This window comes from Engystomops pustulosus, chromosome 8 (assembly GCF_040894005.1).
Source record: "Engystomops pustulosus chromosome 8, aEngPut4.maternal, whole genome shotgun sequence".
NCBI lineage: Eukaryota > Metazoa > Chordata > Amphibia > Anura > Leptodactylidae > Engystomops > Engystomops pustulosus.
Genome location: NC_092418.1, coordinates 65,220,436 through 65,240,414, shown reverse-complemented (window position 1 = coordinate 65,240,414; position 19,979 = coordinate 65,220,436).

The window sequence follows — 19,979 nt, the reverse complement described above, 5'->3', positions numbered from 1 at the left end:
GATTAACTAGTTACTTTTATAGTGCCCTATAATGTGGACACTGACTTTTGTTAGACGCTAGTATATATACATTTATCTTCATATTCGGTATCCATCATTAGGACTCCTCTAATCACGGCTTTAGATCGCATACCTGGTTAGATCTCTTTGACGTCCGTCATTATGTTACAGAGTTACAGGTTCTCGATCAGTAAGGTGCTCTCAGGGTGCGTTCACACGTTGCAGTTAAAACTGCATCGCAATCAGCTTTGAGGTGGTTTTAGGTGCAGTTTTGTCAATTGAGCAGGTGAATGACATGAACTGAACGAGTGGATTTGATTTTGAAGGGGAAACCTGCTCCACAAATGTCATTCACCCGTTCATTTCATGTCTTTCACCTGTTCAATTGACAAAACTGCACCTAAAACCACCTCAAAGCTGATTGCGATGCAGTTTTAACTGCAACGTGTGAACGCACCCTTAGAGGCCAGCTAGCTAGTGCGCGTGTGCCACATGTGTGTTAGTATTCTTGCTTATTACAATATCACTGACATGCCAAGTTGCACCTCTGTGATGCGATGAGAGTCTCTTTTTGCTGTATAGTAAGGAGGGAGTCTCCACATTTCTCCACACAAATGAATGCATATATTAATTAGGACGTAAAGGTGTTTTTCACTTTAACATCAGTGTTTTGGATTTTGTATTATTGTTGTATAAATGTAGCAAAAGGATGCCAACATGTATGTATATATACTGCATTATTTTGTAAGGCAATTATGTATTTTGCTCACTGACATGGTAATTGCTCATCTGATGATGTCACTATGTTGTGCTCATATACACAATGCTTGACAAAGGTTGGGATACAGCCGAAACATTGCAGAGGATAGAATAAGTACCATTTTTCAATTGAATGGAGTACCGCCGTTTTCTTTTTTATATCGTTGGACTCTCACATTGGTGAGAGTGCAGCATAGCACCCTTTATCTTGTTTTTTCACATAATGATTGTGCTGCTGTGCTTTAGTTTTTGTCATGGTTAGATAGACACATAGATAGGAAATATGACCAATTATAGGAGATAGGTATCTAAACAGATAGATGATAATTATATAGCCAAGAGCATCTTCACTGTAGCATTCAATCATGGGGTATTAAAAGAGCAATACATCCTCTGGCCACAAAAGTCAACAAGCCACAAGGCCCTGGGCAAATGCCCATTTTATATATGTCATAGTTTAAGACTAGAGATGGGCGACTTTGTTGAAATTCGGTTCAAGCCGATTCGCCAAATCGAATCAGGGAGAATCATGTAGGGTGTTGTAGAACGTTGTGCCATGCTCAAATATGCATAGGCTACAAAGTGGCACAATGAGAAACAGAAAGAAATATTTTGTACAGCTCACCGTCCGTTGACTTCCGCACGTGCTGAAGATTCATACTTGCGTTTGTGTAAACTTGAATCCAAGGGGAATGAAGAAACAAAACTCCACAACAGTGTGGGGTAAAATCTTGTCTTCTTTTTAAATAGCCTTTATTTCAAATTTAGTCCAGTAAAACATGGCAAGCATTATTCCAAAAATTCCTTCTTGTACTTGTTAATATATATGAGTTAATATACTCCAGAAATGCTGGTACGGCAAACACATCACCCCTCCATATGATGGTCGATGTATCTGCCATACCAGCATATAGAGGTAGAGGGTGGCACGTCATTTTATTGAGATACACCATGGCAGATTAGCGTCTCTGCATGCTATGGAGGGGATAGATCCAGGATTTTGCGGAATCGTGAAGCCTTTTAGTTCTGTCGCCTAGATACCAGATTTCCAAAAGGTCTAAATCACAGACATGAGATTATGTTTCACTACTGACCACTGTAGTCATTGCTGGCCTTCCGTGTTTTCCCTTGTTATGTTTTCTCCTACAAACAAAAAACAGGTTCACTTTCATAGTTTTCGGACCTGTTCTGACTGGGCACTTCTTTCCTGCATAGGAGGTGTGTGGGCAGAGTCCTACATCGACTTGCTGTTTGGGACGCGATTGTATTTCGCCATACCTCATTATTAGAGATGAGCGAGCACTAAAATGCTCGGGTACTCGTTATTCGAGACGAACTTTTCCCGATGCTCGAGTGCTCGTCTCGAATAACGAGCCCCATTGAAGTCAATGGGAGACTCGAGCATTTTTCAAGGGGACCAAGGATCTGCACAGGGAAGCTTGGCCAAGCACCTGGGAACCTCAGAAAAGGATGGAAACACCACGGAAATGGACAGGAAACAGCAGGGGCAGCATGCATGGATGCCTCTGAGGCTGCTTAATCGCACCATTATGCCAAAACTATGGGCAACAGCATGGCAATGACAGAGCGACGGAATGAGGCTAGATAGCATCTAAAACATGCAATAATTGACCCTGACACTATAGGGGACGGCATGCAGAGGCAGCGGCAGCAGCGGCAGGCTAGAGAGTGTCTTGGCAACATACCCCAAATGGACTCAGGCTTAAAACCAATGGGTGGCAGAGAGGAACCAAAGGAGGTGAGCAAGAAGCGCTCAAATAATATCGGTAAATGATAAAAGTTTGCCAGTATATTTTGTGGATTACACAGCAGGGTGGCGACAAAGTTAACAAGTTTGATGAGGAAGCCATGAAAACAACCCAAAATTCTGCCTGACACAGCTCGTTTGATAAGGGGACGATGTATGGAGGCAGTGAACTAGTAGTAGATTAAAGGTGCTGCAGTTAAAACTATGTTAGTTGGATCTTGGGATGGAGCTGGCGCTCCGCTGCCAGGCGAGCTTTCGCCAATCCAAGCCCCTGTCTCTAGGCTACTCCCCAAACAGCACTTCTAAGAACCTTTTGTATAAGATCAAGTGTAGTAGCGTTCTTATAAGTTTAGGATATGGCGGGTGAGGGGAATGTAAACAGATGCGCAAGAAGCGCTCAAATAATATCGGTAAATGATAAAAGTTTGCCAGTATATTTTGTGGATTACACAGCAGGGTGGCGACAAAGTTAACAAGTTTGATGTGGAAGCCATTAAAACAACCCAAAATTCTGCCTGACACAGCTCGTTTGATAAGGGGACGATGTATGGAGGCAGCTATATGGACTACTTTTGGAGGCAGCTATGGCGATGACGTGTGGAGGTAGCAATGGAGACAACGTGTGAAGGCAGCTAAAAAGACGATGTGTGGAGGCTGCTATGGAGACAATGTAATTTGGATAGTGCCTGTATGTGGCAGTCCAAAAAAGTTTTCAAACCAGAGGAGCATGTAGCTGGTCCTCCAGAAAAATTACATAGATTGAGTGCCTGTATGTGGCAGTCCAAAAAAGTTTTCAAACCAGAGGAGCAGGTAGCTGGTCCTCCAAAAAGATTAAATAAATTGAGTGCCTGTATGTTTAAAACAGAGGACAGGGTAGTTGGCCCTCCAGAAAAATTAAATACATAGAGTACTATAGCCAGAGCCAGTTGGCCCTGGCAAAAAAATTGCCAGTTTCCTCTGCTTTAGTGTACAAAGAGGAGGAGAAGGAGGACAATGAGGAGGAGGAGTGCATACATTATTCAGGTTCAGCTTCTTTCACCTGGTGGAGAATGGAAATGCGGAGAAATCCAGGCTTTATTCATCTTGATAAGCGTCAGCCTGTCAGCGCTGTCAGTCGACAGGCGTGTACGCTTATCGGTGATGATGCCACCAGCTGCACTGAAAACCCGCTCGGACAACACGCTAGCGGCAGGGCAGGCAAGAACCTCCAAGGCGTACAGCGCCAGTTTGTGCCACATGTCCAGCTTTGAAACCCAGTAGTTGTAGGGCGCTGTGTGATCATTTAGGACGATGGTATGGTCAGCTACGTACTCCCTCACCATCTTTCTGTAAAGATCAGCCCTACTCTGCCGAGACTGGGGACAGGTGACAGTGTCTTGCTGGGGTGACATAAAACTGGCAAAGGCCTTGTAAAGCGTACCCCTGCCAGTGCTGGACAAGCTGCCTGGTCGCCTACTCTCCCTCGCTACTTGTCCCGCAGAAGTACGCCCTCTGCCGCTAGCGCTGTCAGAAGGGAAATACTGTTTCAGCTTGTGCACCAGGGCCTGCTGGTATTCATGCATTCTCACACTCCTTTCCTCTCCAGGGATGAGAGTGGAAAGATTTTGCTTGTACCGTGGGTCCAGGAGAGTGAATACCCAGTAATCGGTGCTGGAATAAATTCTTTGAACGCGAGGGTCACGGGATAGGCAGCCTAGCATGAAATCTGCCATATGCGCCAGAGTCCCAACGCGCAAGAATTCACTCCCCTCACTGGCCTGACTGTCCATTTTCTCCTCCTCCAACTCCTCCAACTCCTCTTCTTCTGCCCATACACGCTGAACAGTGAAGGACTGAACGATGGTCCCCTCTTCTGTCTCGCCAACATTCTCCTCCTCTTCCTCCTCATCCTCCTCCACCTCCACCTCCTCCGATATGCGCTCAGAAACAGACCTAAGGGTGCTTTGGCTATCAACAAGGGAATCTTCTTCCCCCGTCTCTTGTGACGAGCGCAAAGCTTCCGACTTCATGCTGACCAGAGAGTTTTTCAACAGGCCAAGCAGCGGGATGGTGAGGCTGATGATGGCGGCATCACCACTGACCATCTGTGTTGACTCCTCAAAGTTACTCAGCACCTGACAGATATCAGACATCCACGTCCACTCCTCATTGTAGACTTGAGGAAGCTGACTGACCTGACTACCAGTTCTGGCGGAAGTTGACATCTGGCAGTCTACAATCGCTCTGCGCAGCTGGTAAACTCTGGATAACATGGTCAGTGTTGAATTCCACCTCGTGGGCACGTCGCACAACAATCGGTGAGCGGGCAGTTGGAGGCGGCGCTGCGCTGCCCTGAGAGTGGCAGCATCTGTGCTGGACTTCCTGAAATGCGCACAGATGCGGCGCACCTTCGTGAGCAAATCAGACATATTGGGGTATGTCTTGAGGAAACGCTGAACTATGAGATTTAACACATGGGCCAGGCATGGCACATGTGTCAGTCTGCCGAGTTGCAGAGCTGCCACCAAGTTACGGCCGTTGTCACACACAACCATGCCTGGCTTCAGGTTCAGCGGTTCCAGCCACAGATCAGTCTGCGCTGTGATGCCCTGTAATAACTCTTGGGCGGTGTGCCTTTTTTCGCCTAGGCTCAGCAGTTTGAGCACCGCCTGCTGTCGCTTAGCGATGGCACTGCTGCTGTGCCTAGAGCTACCGACTGATGGCGCCATGCCCACGGATGGTAATTCAGAGAAGGAGGTGGAGGAGGGGTGGGAGGAGGAGGAGGCATAGTAGGACTTTGAGACCTGGACCGAGGTAGGCCCCACAATCCTCGGCGTCGGCAGTATGTGACCAGCCCCAGGGTCAGACTCGGTCCCAGCCTCCACCAAGTTAACCCAATGTGCCGTCAGCGATAGATAGTGGCCCTGCCCGGCAGCACTCGTCCACGTGTCCGTGGTCAGGTGGACCTTGTCAGAAACGGCGTTGGTCAGGGCACGGAGGATGTTCTCTGACACGTGCTTGTGCAGGGCCGGGACGGCACATCGGGAAAAGTAGTGGCGGCTGGGGACCGAATACCGAGGGGCGGCCGCCGCCATGAGGTTTCGAAAGGCCTCGGTCTCTACCATCCTATAGGGCAGCATCTCCAGGCTAAGCAACTTGGGGATGTGGACGTTGAGGGCTTGGGCGTGTGGGTGGGTTGCGCTATACTTCCTTTTGCGCTCCAGCGTCTGGGGTATGGAGAGCTGAACGCTGGTGGATGCTGTGGAGGATCGTGGAGGCGAAGATGGGGTTTTCGCACGGGAGGTCTTTGGGCCATGGTCCTGGGCAGGGGGCTGACTAGCAGATGACACAGGGGAAGGAGCAGTGGTGTGCCCGGCCGGAAGTGAACGGGCTTGGTGCCATTGAGTGGGGTGTTTAGCATTCATATGCCTGCGCATACTGGTGGTAGTTAAGCTAGTAGTGGTGGAACCCCTGATTATCCTGGTTTGGCAAAGGTTGCACACCACAGTCCGTCGGTCATCCGGTGTGTCTTTAAAGAACATCCAGACCTCTGAAAATCTAGCCCTCGCCGCGGGAGCTTGACTACGGGCAACATTTGGCGCTGATGCACCAGCTCTGGCCCTGCCTCTCCGTCTGGCCCCACCACTGCCTCTTCCAACCTATAGGACTCGCCTCCGTCTCAGAAGCACTGTGTTCACCCGGCCTATCAACCCAGCTTGGGTCTGTCACCTCGTCATCCTCCGATCCCTCAGTCTGCTCCCCCCTCGGACTTCCTGCCCTGACAACAACTTCACCACTGTCTGACAACCGTGTCTCCTCATCGTCCGACACCTCTTTACACACTTCTTCCACTACGTGAATAATGTCATCATCACCCACAGACTGCCACTGGTGGAAAACCTGGGCATCGGAAAATAGCTCAGCAGCAGCAGTACAAGTGGTTTGTGACTGTGGGAAGGGTCCAGAAAACAGTTCCTCAGAGTATGCCGGTTCAAATGCCAAATTTTGGTGGGAGGGGGCAGACTGGGGGGAAGGAGGCTGAAGTGGAGGAGCTGGAGGAGTGCCGATTTCGGTGACATGGGTGGACTGCGTGGAAGACTGACTGGTGGACAAATGGCTAGAAGCATTGTCCGCAATCCACGACATCACCTCTTCGCACTGTTCTGGCCTCAACAGTGCTCTACCACGAGTCCCAGTAACTTGAGACATGATGAACCTAGGGAGTGTACCTCTGCGGCGTTACCCTGCTCCCCCATCAGCAGGTGGTGTCTCACCCCGCCCAGGACCACGGCCTCTGACCCCTGCAGTAGTTGGACGCCCACGTCCACGCCCTCGTCCTCTACCCCTAGCCCTCGGGTTAAACATTTTCCAAATTAAAGTGTAAACTTGAAAAAAAAATTTTTTTAGTTTTTTATTTTTTTTAACAAAACGATGCTATCCTATTGCTATGGCTAGTTTCTAACCTACACTGACAGCACACAACTGGATTTTGTGCTTTGCAAGATGAGTTTGAGCTATAAAATGAAATAAAGGTAAAAAAAAAAAAAAATCAGCAGACTCTGCCTAATTCTACTCAAACCCCTAATAAATTGTCCCACTTCGGTGTTGGAGGTGGATATGCGTGTCACTAAGAGTTAAACACAACGGTCGCAGGTCTCCCAGCAAATTCCTCACAGTGTGGTACTAGCTGCACTACTAGTGCCAGCAAGGCCAGCCACAAGCAAACAAAAAAAAGGGAAATATAACACTATTGTAGGCCTAAGTAAGCCGTTGGGGTTCTCCTATGGCTATTTTGTAGCCTACAATGAGAGCACACTGCTTTGCAAGAGGAGTTTGAGCTATAAAATGAAATACAGCTAAAAAAAAAAAAAAAATCAGCAGACTCTGCCTAATTCTACTCAAACCCCTAATAAATTGTCCCACTTCGGTGTTGGAGGTGGATATGCGTGTCACTAAGAGCTAAACACAACGGTCGCAGGTCTCCCAGCAAATTCCTCACAGTGTGGTACTAGCTGCACTACTAGTGCCAGCAAGGCCAGCCACAAGCAAACAAAAAAAAGGGAAATATAACGCTATTGTAGGCCTAAGTAAGCCGTTGGGGTTCTCCTATGGCTATTTTGCAGCCTACAATGAGAGCACACTGCTTTGCAAGAGGAGTTTGAGCTATAAAATGAAATACAGCTAAAAAAAAAAAAATCAGCAGACTCTGCCTAATTCTACTCAAACCCCTAATAAATTGTCCCACTTCGGTGTTGTAGGTGGATATGCGTGTCACTAAGAGCTAAACACAACGGTCGCAGGTCTCCCAGCAAATTCCTCACAGTATGGTACTAGCTGCACTACTAGTGCCAGCAAGGCCAGCCACAAGCAAACAAATAAAGGGAAATATAACGCTATTGTAGGCCTAAGTAAGCCGTTGGGGTTCTCCTATGGCTATTTTGTAGCCTACAATGAAAGCACACTGCTTTGCAAGAGGAGTTTGAGCTATAAAATGAAATACAGCTTAAAAAAAAAAAAAATCAGCAGACTCTGCCTAATTCTACTCAAACCCCTAATAAATTGTCCCACTTTGGTGTTGGAGGTGGATATGTGTGTCACTAAGAGCTAAACACAACGGTAGCAAGTCCCCCTGCAAATTCCTCACAATATGGTACTAGCTGCACTACTAATGCCAGCAAGCCCAGCCACAAGCAAACAAAAAAAAAGTAAAATAAAACGTTATTGTAGCCCTAAGAAGGGCTGTTGGGTTCTTGTAGAATCACTCCTGCCTAACACTATTCTAATAGAACACCCTAACGCTCGAGATGCCATTTTCTCGAGCGGGCGAAGTATTCGTCCGAGCAACGAGCAGTTTCGAGTACGCTAATGCTCGAACGAGCATCAAGCTCGGACGAGTATGTTCGCTCATCTCTACTCATTATTATGCTATGTTTGACTGTGTTTTTGTTAGCTTAGTTTAAATATCCTAAAGCGTCATGATGGGTGCCGGAATATCAAACTCCGGACTGGAACATTTGTCATAACTGGGTTGTAAGACGAATATGACCTGATGCATGTGGTATAGGGATAAACATATGTATTTCTTATGAACAGGACAGGATTATTTTCTTTAATTATATCAATTTTTTCTCATTATATACTTTAATTATGTGTTGTGTAAGATTTCTATTATGTTAAGTGCTGGGGTCTGTTCCGCTATTTGGCTATACCTGGGTTAGGTGACGTGGGTGTAGCATTACATATCTCCTCAAATTCAATGAGAGCAAAGCCATGACTAAGGGTGCACTGAGCACCAGAAACGTGTAGGCTTTGGGGCACATTTACTTACCCGGCCCATTCGCGATCCAGCGGCGCGTTCTCTGCACAGGATTCGGGTCCGGCTGGGATTTAAGATGGTAGTTCCTCCGCCGTCCACCAGGTGGCGCTGCAGCGCCGAAAATAATCTTAACGCCCCGGAATGCACCATCCCATAGAAGGTGAAGGTGAGCGCTCCCCAAGCGACACATTTTCGGTTTTTAAATGCGGCGGTTTTTCCGAATACGTCGGGTTTTCGTTCGGCCACGCCCCCCCCCCCCGATTTCTGTCGCGCGCATGCCGGCCCCGATGCGCCACAATCCGATCGCGTGCGCCAAAAACCCGGGGCAATTCATGTACAAGCGGCGCAAATCGGAAATATTCGGGTAACACGTCGGGAAAACGCGAATCGGGCCCTTAGTAAATGACCCCCTTTGTGTTTCCTCGTATGCACTTTTTGGGATAATGCTTGCCATGTTTTACTGGACGTAATTTGAAATAAAGGCTCTTCAAAAAGAAGACAAGATTTTACCCCACACTGTTGCGGAGTTTCGTTTCTTCTTTCCCCTGTGACCAGATTGGCACAATGATAGAGTGTGGAGGTGGCAGCAGCAGCATGAGGTCATAGAGTGGCACGTTGGCAAATTCTTTAGGTGGCAGCAACATGGTAGGCCACAGAGTGACACAATGAGACTGTGGAGGTGACTGCATCATGGTGGGCCACAGAGTGGCAAAATGACAGAGTTTGGAGGTGGCAGCAGCAACAGAAAGAGGAAAGAAAGTGGCACCATGACAGTGTGGAGGTGACAGCAACATGGTAGGCAACAGAGGGGCACAATGACAGTGTAGAGGTGGCAGCACCATGGTAGGCCAAAAAGTGGCAGAATGAGTGTGGAGGTGACAGCAGAAGCAGCAGAAGCAAGAGGTCAGAAAGTGGCACAATGACAAATTCTTTAACTGGCAGCAACATGGTAGGCCACAGAATGGCAAAATAAGACTGTGGAGGTGACTGCATCATGGTGGGCCACAGAGTGGCAAAATGACAGAGTTTGGAGGTGGCGGCAACATGGTAGGACACAGAGTGGCACAATGATATAGTGTGGAGATGGGTGACAATTCCAGTCCCTGGTAAAGATAGTGGGAGGCAGATATGTAGCATCAGGCGGGTGGCAGCATCAGAATAGGGGCTGAGGCAGTTTGTTAGAATATAGACTCATTTCTCAACATTTGGGAGAGGCGTCATGGCTGATCTAATCTGATGCATAAGGTATTGGTATGTCTTGGTAACCTTGGTCGATGCAAGCCTGATTCATCTTTACAAAGCTCATTCTCTCCACATGCCCATGCCGCACTGAGACCCCACTCTGATGCCACACTACTGGCCGTGCAGGACAGCTTCTCTACTGCAATCCTCTACCTGGGGTGGTAAAGTGCTGACAAAGTAGTCCACCACCTGCTGGTGCAGGGTCTGCTCCATGTCCTGCTGCTGCTGGTGGCCGCGGCTACCCTCCTCACTAGGTGGGTGAAGAAAGCTGCTCATCAAGGACTCCAGACTTAAGTTGCTGATGATACAGCTGCTACTGCTCCTACCCTCCATCTCCCCACAGCAGCCATGGCAGTAGTACGTGAGCGATGACTGCCAGGAATCCCGCGGTCAGACCTGAGAGAGGTTGGACAATGGTGCACATAGGCAGCGGCCAACTGTCTTTTCAGTATTTCTCTATAGTACGGCAGTTGTTCCTTCCTCTCCGCAGCTGGAAAAAAGACACACAATTTTGACCAGTAGCGAGGGTCCAAGAGGGTGGAGAGCCAAAAGTAATCCCTATGCCGGATGTTGACCATTCAGCTGTCAATAATTAGGCAAAGCAGCATGCTGCTGGCCATCTGTGCAAATAATTCTGGGGGACTCCCAGCCTCCATCTCCACTGTATACTGCTTCTGGCTTATCTTCCTCGTCTTCTACCTCCTCCAGATGCTCCTGCTCCTCTTCTCTTGTCACCTGAGTGGAAAACCACTGATTTCACCAGAGTGTGCTTGTGCTCCAATGTCCTCCTCCAGTTCAACACCCACCAGACTCATGTGGCCATGAGATGTAGTCTTCACTTCTCCAGTGCCCTGACCAGACAGATTTTGCAGCATCTGTTCCAGGACATGAAGCATTGGAATGACGTTATTCATCCTGCAGTCCTGGCATCTGACAAGTAACGTGGCCTCTTCAAAGGGCCTGAGCAAACGGCAGGTGTCACGGATGAGCTGCCAGTGGCTGTCATCAAAGTTACACAGGGGAGTACTCCTGTCCACTTGCATCATCAATAAATCATTAATGGCTTTGCTCTGTTCATACGGTCTAACATATGGAAGCTGGAATTTCAACGGGTGGAAACATTGCATAACAGACTGTGCTGGGGGAGGCCGTTCTGCCGATGTAACTCGATGAGGGTGTGCTTGGCTTTGAAGTGATTTCACTTTTTTCTGGCCATTTTTAGAATATCTTGCAGATGGGTGGAAGCCTTGAGAAACCTGTTGACAACCATGGACCATCGCTCCTCGGTGCGGCGCGGACACCATGTTCCTCCCATTGTCTGTCACCATGGTTCCAATTTTTAGTTGTCACAGAGAAAGACAAAGATTGATTTTTTTTTACATGACACGGAGCAGTTCCTCCCCTGTGTAACTTCGTTCGCCCAGGCAAAACAGGTGTAGAACTGCCTGACACCGCTGTGCCCTGCACATGTGGTATGATGGAGCAGCTCTTAGACTTGTGAAGGCTGACGTGGTGGTGGAGAAGGAGGAGGCAGAGAATGGCGCAGGAGAAGCAGTTTGACAACATGGAGGAGTTGCTGGTGTGGCTGGGCGGGAAACACATTCACCCAGTGGGCCGTAAAGGACGTGTACTGTCCCTGGCCATAGTTTTAGCTCCACACGTCTGTGCTTCCACGCACCTTGGAAAAAAAACGATAAGCTCAAGGACTGGTCCACCTTCTGTTCTTCATATTTGTGAAGGGCTGGTACTGCCTTTTTGAAGAAATTTCGGCTTGGAACTCTCCACCTCGGTTCCGCACAAGCCATTAGGACATGAGCACAGTCAGCTTCTGCACTTTAGAATGGACGCATACAGTTGTAAGGGTTATACAGATGACTGGAAGGTACCTGGGAGTACCCAGGAGGAAATTCTCTATGGGAAGTCCAGAGGGAGAAGTCTGTGGCATCCTGGTCTTCACAGGAGCCCGCCGTAAAGCCGGATGGTCTTGCTGTGGTGGGGTGCCACCAGGTTGTTCTATGGGTGCGACTAAACCCGCAGTGTCAGCCAGGGATGACAGGGATGTAGAACACAGTCTGAGCCTGGGATGACAGCAGGAAGGCGGCTTGACAGGATGAGCTGGAACTCACGACAGGCAAGCAGGCAGTAGCTGGAGGAGAGTTGGTGGCTTGGAGGTGTCTGGGAATGCTGGAATACGGGAGCCACCGGGAGCATATGTGTTGAATGTCCTTAGCAGTTCTTGATTTGACAATAAATGCAGAGAGTGAGCTCAAATAAAGCTCATATAAGAGTTTAAGTTGAATAAAAATGGTTTAATTAACACCAAAAGAGAAAAAAAAAGTATTTAAAGGGATAAAATAACACAGCAAAAAATAAGATACAATAAGGAATTCAAAAGCAAAATAAAATAAAGTTTCCCAAAATACAAAAATGTGTGTGTGATGTGTGAAGAGAGCTCAGTGTGTGCAAGGTAAAGCTCCCCCCAGACCCCTTGAATAGGACCCCTTTTTAAACCCTAAACTCCCATGGACTTGCATTGTAAGTCAAATTCATCCGTTGGCCTTGTTCACAACCATATATGGTAACATTCCTAGGACCCTTACTCTAAGACCAGTGGACCTAAAGGGACCCTTATATGGTAAAGGTAACTTGCCATATGGATGTAGTTGGGGGAAGGAATGATTCCTTTCATTGAATTTTAAGTGTAATCAAGTATGTACATACAACTCGAGTGCTGGCCATACATGGTCCTGATCTTTCACTCAATCTATATTATTAGTATTTTAAAGATTAGTATATTATTTAACAATATGGGAACGCTGGAGACAGGAAACACAAAGGCGTCTGAAAACGCTGGAGGAACATGGAGGCATCTGGATACGCTGGAGGAACAGGAGCATCTGGAAACTGATGGGCGTTCTTCTTCAGCAGGAACCACCGTAGGAAGCGAGGTGTGTAAACCTTGGAAGTTACATAAAGAATGCTTAAGACAATGCTGCAGCAATGCTGATGATCCGGCAAGGAATGAAGGGAGCTGCCGAATTATAAGCGCTGAGCCGTATTAGCCGGTGCCACTCAGGAAGACGCTGGCCCTTAAGGGCTGGAAGAGAGGGTGCGCGGGCACCCTAGCAGCGAGAGCGCGGGGCCTTGGCAGCAGGAGAGAGGATGCAGCCTAGTCAAGAAGCCCAGAACCACGCCGGGGGCACGGGTGTGCCCGCGATCCACAACAAGGATTGCAGGTGCATCCGTGACCGTTGTCTCTTTGTAATGGCCTCCTTCAATGGACTTCCTGGAATTAGAATTAAAATCACTGCTTCAACTATGTGGATTTTACATAGATTTTTTTCTATTAACTTCAGCAACAAAAAAGACCAGCGATTTGGGGTATACAGATCCCCCAAACTGACACCCTGGAATTTTAGCAAAAATCACTGCTGCAACTAAGTGGATTTTACTCTGATTTCTGGCTTTTAACTTAAGCAACAAAAAAGACCAGCAATGTGGGGTTTACAGATCCCCCAAAACGGACACCCCGGCATTGGAGCAAAAAATACGGCAGCAACCATATGGATTTTACTCTGATTTCATGCTATTAACTTCAGCAACAAAAAAGATCAGCAATTTGAGGTATAAAGATCCCCCAAAATGGACACCCTTGGAGCAAAAATCATTACAGCAGAGTACAGTACAAGCAGCTGGATGCTATAGACAGCACATGCAGTGTGAAATGCAGACATTGAAAATGGCTGCCTGTTTTTATAGGCCTGTGACATCACATAAGCCTGACGGTCGCTGATTGGCTTACAGGTCTGCACATGTGATCGAGGGTGTTCCTTTCTCCTTCCCAGTTCTCTGCCTCATGCAACACATTGTGCTCGTGCCCATTTAGCTGAGTGTGGTAAAAAAAAACTTTGTTCCCACGAATCACCGTAAACTTCGGATTCGTGACGAATCAAAGTTTTCCTGAAATGCTAACTGAATTCCACTTCGTTAGAATCGATTCCCCCATCTCTATTTAAGACTGTCTTGTATAATGTTTCATCTCCTATTGGTTACTTAATTTACACCACAAAATATGTACATGTAGCTTTACACACATGTACCATACACTTACAACAGCACCAGCAATATTATTAAGGTGCCATAAATAGCTGTTTTTAACTGCGGTACATGCCTAACGTTATACTCACTTGCTGAGCACTAGTGGGCTTCAGTCTAAATATTGACCTTGCTGGAGCACCAAGAAGCTCATTTACTGGTGTCCCCTGTCTCCCCTCCTATTCACGATAGCTATAGAACCTCTGGCCAGTGTGATACGAACTATGCCAGGAATTCAAGGGTTTCCTTTGGGTACCAAGGAGGAGCGTATCTCATTGTACGCGGATGATGCTTTGTTGTACTTGGGAGATGTGAATAGCTCTATAGAACCGGTTATGGAAGTGATTAGGCAGTTTGGCAATAGATCAGGACTCAGGATAAACTGGGACAAATTGTCAATTCTCCCACTGGCTGAGTTATCAATGGACTCTCCGGTACACGCATTGCCTCTAAAAATTGTCCGGAAATTCAAAAAGGGGCACCCCAGGATTAAATTAGAAACCCTGCAGAGAGCCAAAGATAATGGAGGACTAGCTATACCTAACCCATGGATTTACTTCTTGGCCGCACAGGCACAACAGCTAAGAGGCTGGGCGCAGGATTTAGATAGATTAGGGCCAAACGGTAGATTAGTATCAGCCATGACTGGTATGGTAGCGCCAATTGCAGCAGTTGAGATAGGAAAGCTGGGAACAATAAATGGATTGAGATGCCCGACTCTGTGCCTACTGGCAAAAACCTGGAGCAAGATTAAAAGTATACCCGGGATCAAAGGGAATAGTGAATATTTTCCTATTTGGCACAATCCGCAGCTTCCTGAGATGTTCAGACTTGAAGGGTTTTCTCCATGGGAGGGCAAAGGAATATGGTTTCTTCATCAATTAATAAAGGGTGAGACTTTTAAATCCTTTGAGCAGCTGCAAGAGTCTTTTCATTGGTTTGCAGCCAGATCTTGTTGCAGTGAGCTCAGTAGAGTTTTGTGGCACATTACCTTTAAAAAAGCATCAGAAAAGCGAGTGTGTGAGCTTGGTGGCGAGTGTGCATTGATCCGAAGTGTGTTCAGAGTCCTAAGTGTGACTTAGGTTTAAGGGAAGGAGTACTTTTTGGATCCAGCAACAAATAGATAAGTGCATCTACATTTTTATTTCCTGATATTCATTGTGTGAGTTTTATTGCAACCAAGTAGATCTGAAGGTATTTTATTTTACTTGCATAATCTGTATATTGTGTGGGGGGTACATGGAGGCATTCACCTTATCTAGACAGTATAATCACAGGTGCTGCCTAATTAATAGTGGGGTGTGGCTATCTAATTAGCATTCTTTATATACTTCTGTGGTCAGTTTGTTTGGTGGTTTGCAGCCAGATCTTGTTGCAGTGAGCTCAGCAGTCTTGTAACACGTTACCTTTAAAAAAAGCATCAGAAAAGCGAGTGTGTGAGCTTGGTGGCGAGTGTGCATTGATCCGCAGTGTGTGCAGTGTCTTAAGTGTGACTTACCTTTAAGGGACTTACGTTTGAGGGGCTTTAGCAGGTAACTGCTGTATTTTGTGTTACTTTAACTGTAAATTCTTCTTTCTGAGCATTTTTCTAGTGTAATCCCCATTAGAACAATGGACTCCATAAGTGGCATTGTTACACAGTGTACATCCTGTGCCATGTATGCTTTCCTTGAACAGCCGTTCGAGGGGGAATACTGCTGTGTGGGGTGTGTGAAAATTGCTCATCTGGAAGCCCAGATTCTGGATCTAAATGAGCAAGTTTCAGGGCTGCGGCCAATTGACAATATGGAGCGAAGTTTGCTGCTCCTGGAGCACAAACTCTCTCGGGAAAATGGGTGTGGGGAGGGAAGTATAGAGGTGCAGAGAGAGGGGGCAGCTAGTTGGGTAACATGTAGAAGGCGGGGTAGAGGGAAGAGTTGTAGGGAGTCTAGTCCTGATCTGGTGCACCCCAATAAGTTTGCCAGGCTGGCGGATGAGGGGGATATCAGCTCTGGGGTAGCAATGCTGCAGCAAGACGTGGCCTCTAGCAACCAGGGGACTGTCTGCTTCAGTAAGAAGGATAATGGGAGCACAGGCAAGATCAGAAAGGTGCTGGTAGTGGGAGATTCGATTATTAGGGGAACACACAGGGCAATCTGTCACAAAGACCGTGCATACCGAACAGTGTGTTGTTTGCCGGGTGCTCGGGATGTTCGGATCGGGTTGACAGATTACTGGGAGGTAGACAAAACCAAAGTAATAAAACGGGTGGTATGGGCATAGATTGTACTGGATCCCCCCGTTGTATAAATTAATCTCACCAAAAAATTGAAAAACACAACATCTAAAGTATATTACGTATAATACAAAACAATCTTTATTGAGAAAAAATAGTGCATCACAATGCACCAGCAGCAATACAATATAAAAACAACAGAGAGTGCCACATAATATAAAGTTGATAAAACCAATGGAACAAATAGAAACTGGTAAGTGTAGCCTACTAACAGTCACAACCTAAGTAGGAATTGTAAACAGAGGAAGAACATCTCTCACATAAGAGTCACTCCCCTTGAAAAAGCCAAGTGCGAAACACGTGTCGGGGTGTACAGCGTGTGCCTTCCTACTGGTATAGGTAACATTACTGCTCTTATGTGAGGGATGTTCTTCCTCTGTTTACAATTCCTACTTAGGTTGTGACTGTTAGTAGGCTACACTTACCAGTTTCTATTTGTTCCATTGGTTTTATCAACTTTATATTATGTGGCACTCTCTGTTGTTTTTATATTGTATTGCTGCTGGTGCATTGTGATGCACTATTTTTTCTCAATAAAGATTGTTTTGTATTATACGTAATATACTTTAGATGTTGTGTTTTTCAATTTTTTGGTGAGATTACTGGGAGGGGCTGGTGAGGAACCAGCGGTCATGGTCCACATTGGCACTAATGACAAAGAGGTAGGTGTAAGGTCATAAGCTCAGGGCAAGGACCTCAAAGGTAGTTTTCTCAGAAATACTACATGTACCACGTGCCACACCAGAAAGGCAGCGGGAGATCAGGGAGGTAAATAAGTGGCTCAAAAGTTAGTGTGGGAAGGAGAGTTTTGGTTTCATGGAGAACTGGGTTGACTTTTCTGTTGGCTACAGGCTCTACAGTAGGGATGGGCTGCACCTCAATGGGGAGGGTGCAGCTGTTTTGGGGGAAAAAATGGCTAGAAGGTTGGAGGAGTGTTTAAACTAGAGACCTGGGGGGAGGGCAACTACACTTGTGCAGGGCAAATAGACAGTGTAGATAGAGCTGGGAAGAGTCATAGTCCATGGGGGAGGAAGGGGGGCTGGAATGAGATTGGGGAATAAGAACAAAAGGAATACGGACAGGGAAAACCATATAAAGTGTATGTATACAAATGCCAGAAGCCTCACAAACAAAATGGAGGAACTGGAACTCTTGATGTTGGAGCGGAAATATGATATAGTGGGAATCAGCGAGACATGGCTGGACAGTAGCTATGACTGGGCGGTTACTATAGATGGTTATAGTCTTTTTAGAAAGGATTGTATAAATAAAAAAGGGGGAGGGGTTTGTTTATATGTGAATTCTTGCCTCAAGCCTGTCTTGATAAAGACATAGTTTTGACCTTATACAAATCCCTGGTCAGACCACACATGGAATATTGGGTACAGTTTTGGGCACCAGTGTATAAAAAGGATATAGTAGAGCTGGAACGGACGCAGAGGAGAGCAACCAGGATTATAAGGGGAATGGGGGAACTAGAATACACTGACAGATTAAAAAATTTGGGATTATTCAGTTTAGAAAAAAGACGACTGAGGGGAGACCTCATTAAAATGTTCTTTACTCTAAGAGCAGTGAGACTGTGGAACTCTCTGCCGCAGGAGACAGAGAGGCCTGGATGCCTTTCTGGAGAGAAAAAATATCACGGGTTATGGGGATAAAACATTTATTTAATTCTTAAAGGTTGGACTTGATGGACTTGCGTCTTTTTCCAGCCTTATATACTATGATACTATGATACTATGATACTATGAGATGACATCAGTAACGCAAATGCAAATGTGGAGTCCCTATGGGTGGAGATAAGGGGAGGGAAAAAGAATAATAAAATATTACTAGGGGTTTGTAATAAGGCTCCAAATATAATGGAGGCAACAGAGGAAATGCTGATAAGTGAAATGGATGTGGCTTCAAAGCATGGTGAAGTACTTATCATGGGGGACTTCAATTACCCAGATATTGACTGGGGGGCAGAAACATGCAGGTCCTTCAAATGTAGCAGGTTCTTGTCAACAACAAAAGACAATTACCTGTCGCAAATAGTCCTGGAGCCAACAAGAGGGGGGGGGGGGGGGCACTGCTGGACCTTATCCTAATGAACAGACCTGATAGGGTATCAAAACTACAGGTTGGGGGGAACCTGGGGAATAGTGATCATAATATCATTGATTTTGTACTACGGTTTACTAAGAACGTTAGGGAAGGGGCAACCAACACTCTAAACTTCAGGAGGGCAAATTTTCAGCAACTAAGGGAAGACCTTAAAGGCATAGACTGGGATAATGTTCTTATATAGTCTGAAAAAGTCCTGTGAGAAACACATACCTTATGGGAAAAAGCATAAGAGGAACAAGAAACAGCCAATGTGGCTAACTAGTCTTATAAAGAAAACAATAAGCGAGAAAGATAAGGCGTTTAAGGTGCTAAAACGTGAAGGTAGCGATGAGGCATTACAGGATTATAGAGAGAAAAATATATCCTGTAAAAAGCAGATAAAGGCTGCAAAAATAGTGACTGAGAGAAAAATTGCCAGGGAGAGCAAAAATAATCCCAAATTATTTTTCAAGTATATAAATGATAAGAAACTAAAAACAGAGAGTATGGGTCCCCTTAGAAATAACATGGGGGTCATGGTGGAAGGAGATGAGGAAAGGGACAATCTACTGAATGTCGCCTTCTCAACTTTCTTTACTCAGGAAATTACCCTGGTGGAAGACACAATGAGGAATAATGTAAATTCTTTTTGGAATGTCAACAGTTTAACCCAGGAAGAGGTATGGCACTGCCTCGCAAGCACTAAGATAGATAACTCACCGGGGCCAGATGGCATACACCCCCGGGTTCTGCATGAACTATGTACCGTGATAGACAGACCATTATTTTTAATATTTGAAGATTCACTGAGGACTGGTTATGTTCCACAGAACTGGCACATAGCAAATGTGGTACCAATATACAAAAAAGGATCAAATAGCGATCCTGGAAACTACAGACCCGTGAGTCTAACTGCTGTGGTGGGGAAAATATTCGAGGGGTTTGTTAGAGATGCTATCCTGGAGTATCTCACTGTGCACAACCTAGCGTCAGCATGGGTTTATGAGAGATCGGTCCTGTCAGACTAATCTGATTGGTTTCTACGAGGAGGTAAGTTCAAGACTGGATCTGGGGGACGCTGTGGATGTTGTATATCTGGACTTTTCAAAAGCATTTAACACCGTGCCACATAAAAGGTTGGTATATAAAATGAGACTGCTGGGAATAGGAGAAAATCTGTGCATTTGGGTAAGTAATTGGCTTAGTGATAGAAAACAGAGGGTCGTCATTAATGGCACATTCTCAGATTGGGTTGAGGTTACCAGTGGAGTGCCACAGGGGTCAGCATTGGGGCCACTTCTTTTTAATATTTTTATTAATGACCTTGTAGTGGGTTTACACAGTCAAGTTTCAATATTTGCAGATGATACTAAGCTGTGTAAAGTAATAAATACTTGATAGTTATAGCATTACAGAGGGATTTGTGGAAGCTTGAGGAGTGGGCAGAGAAA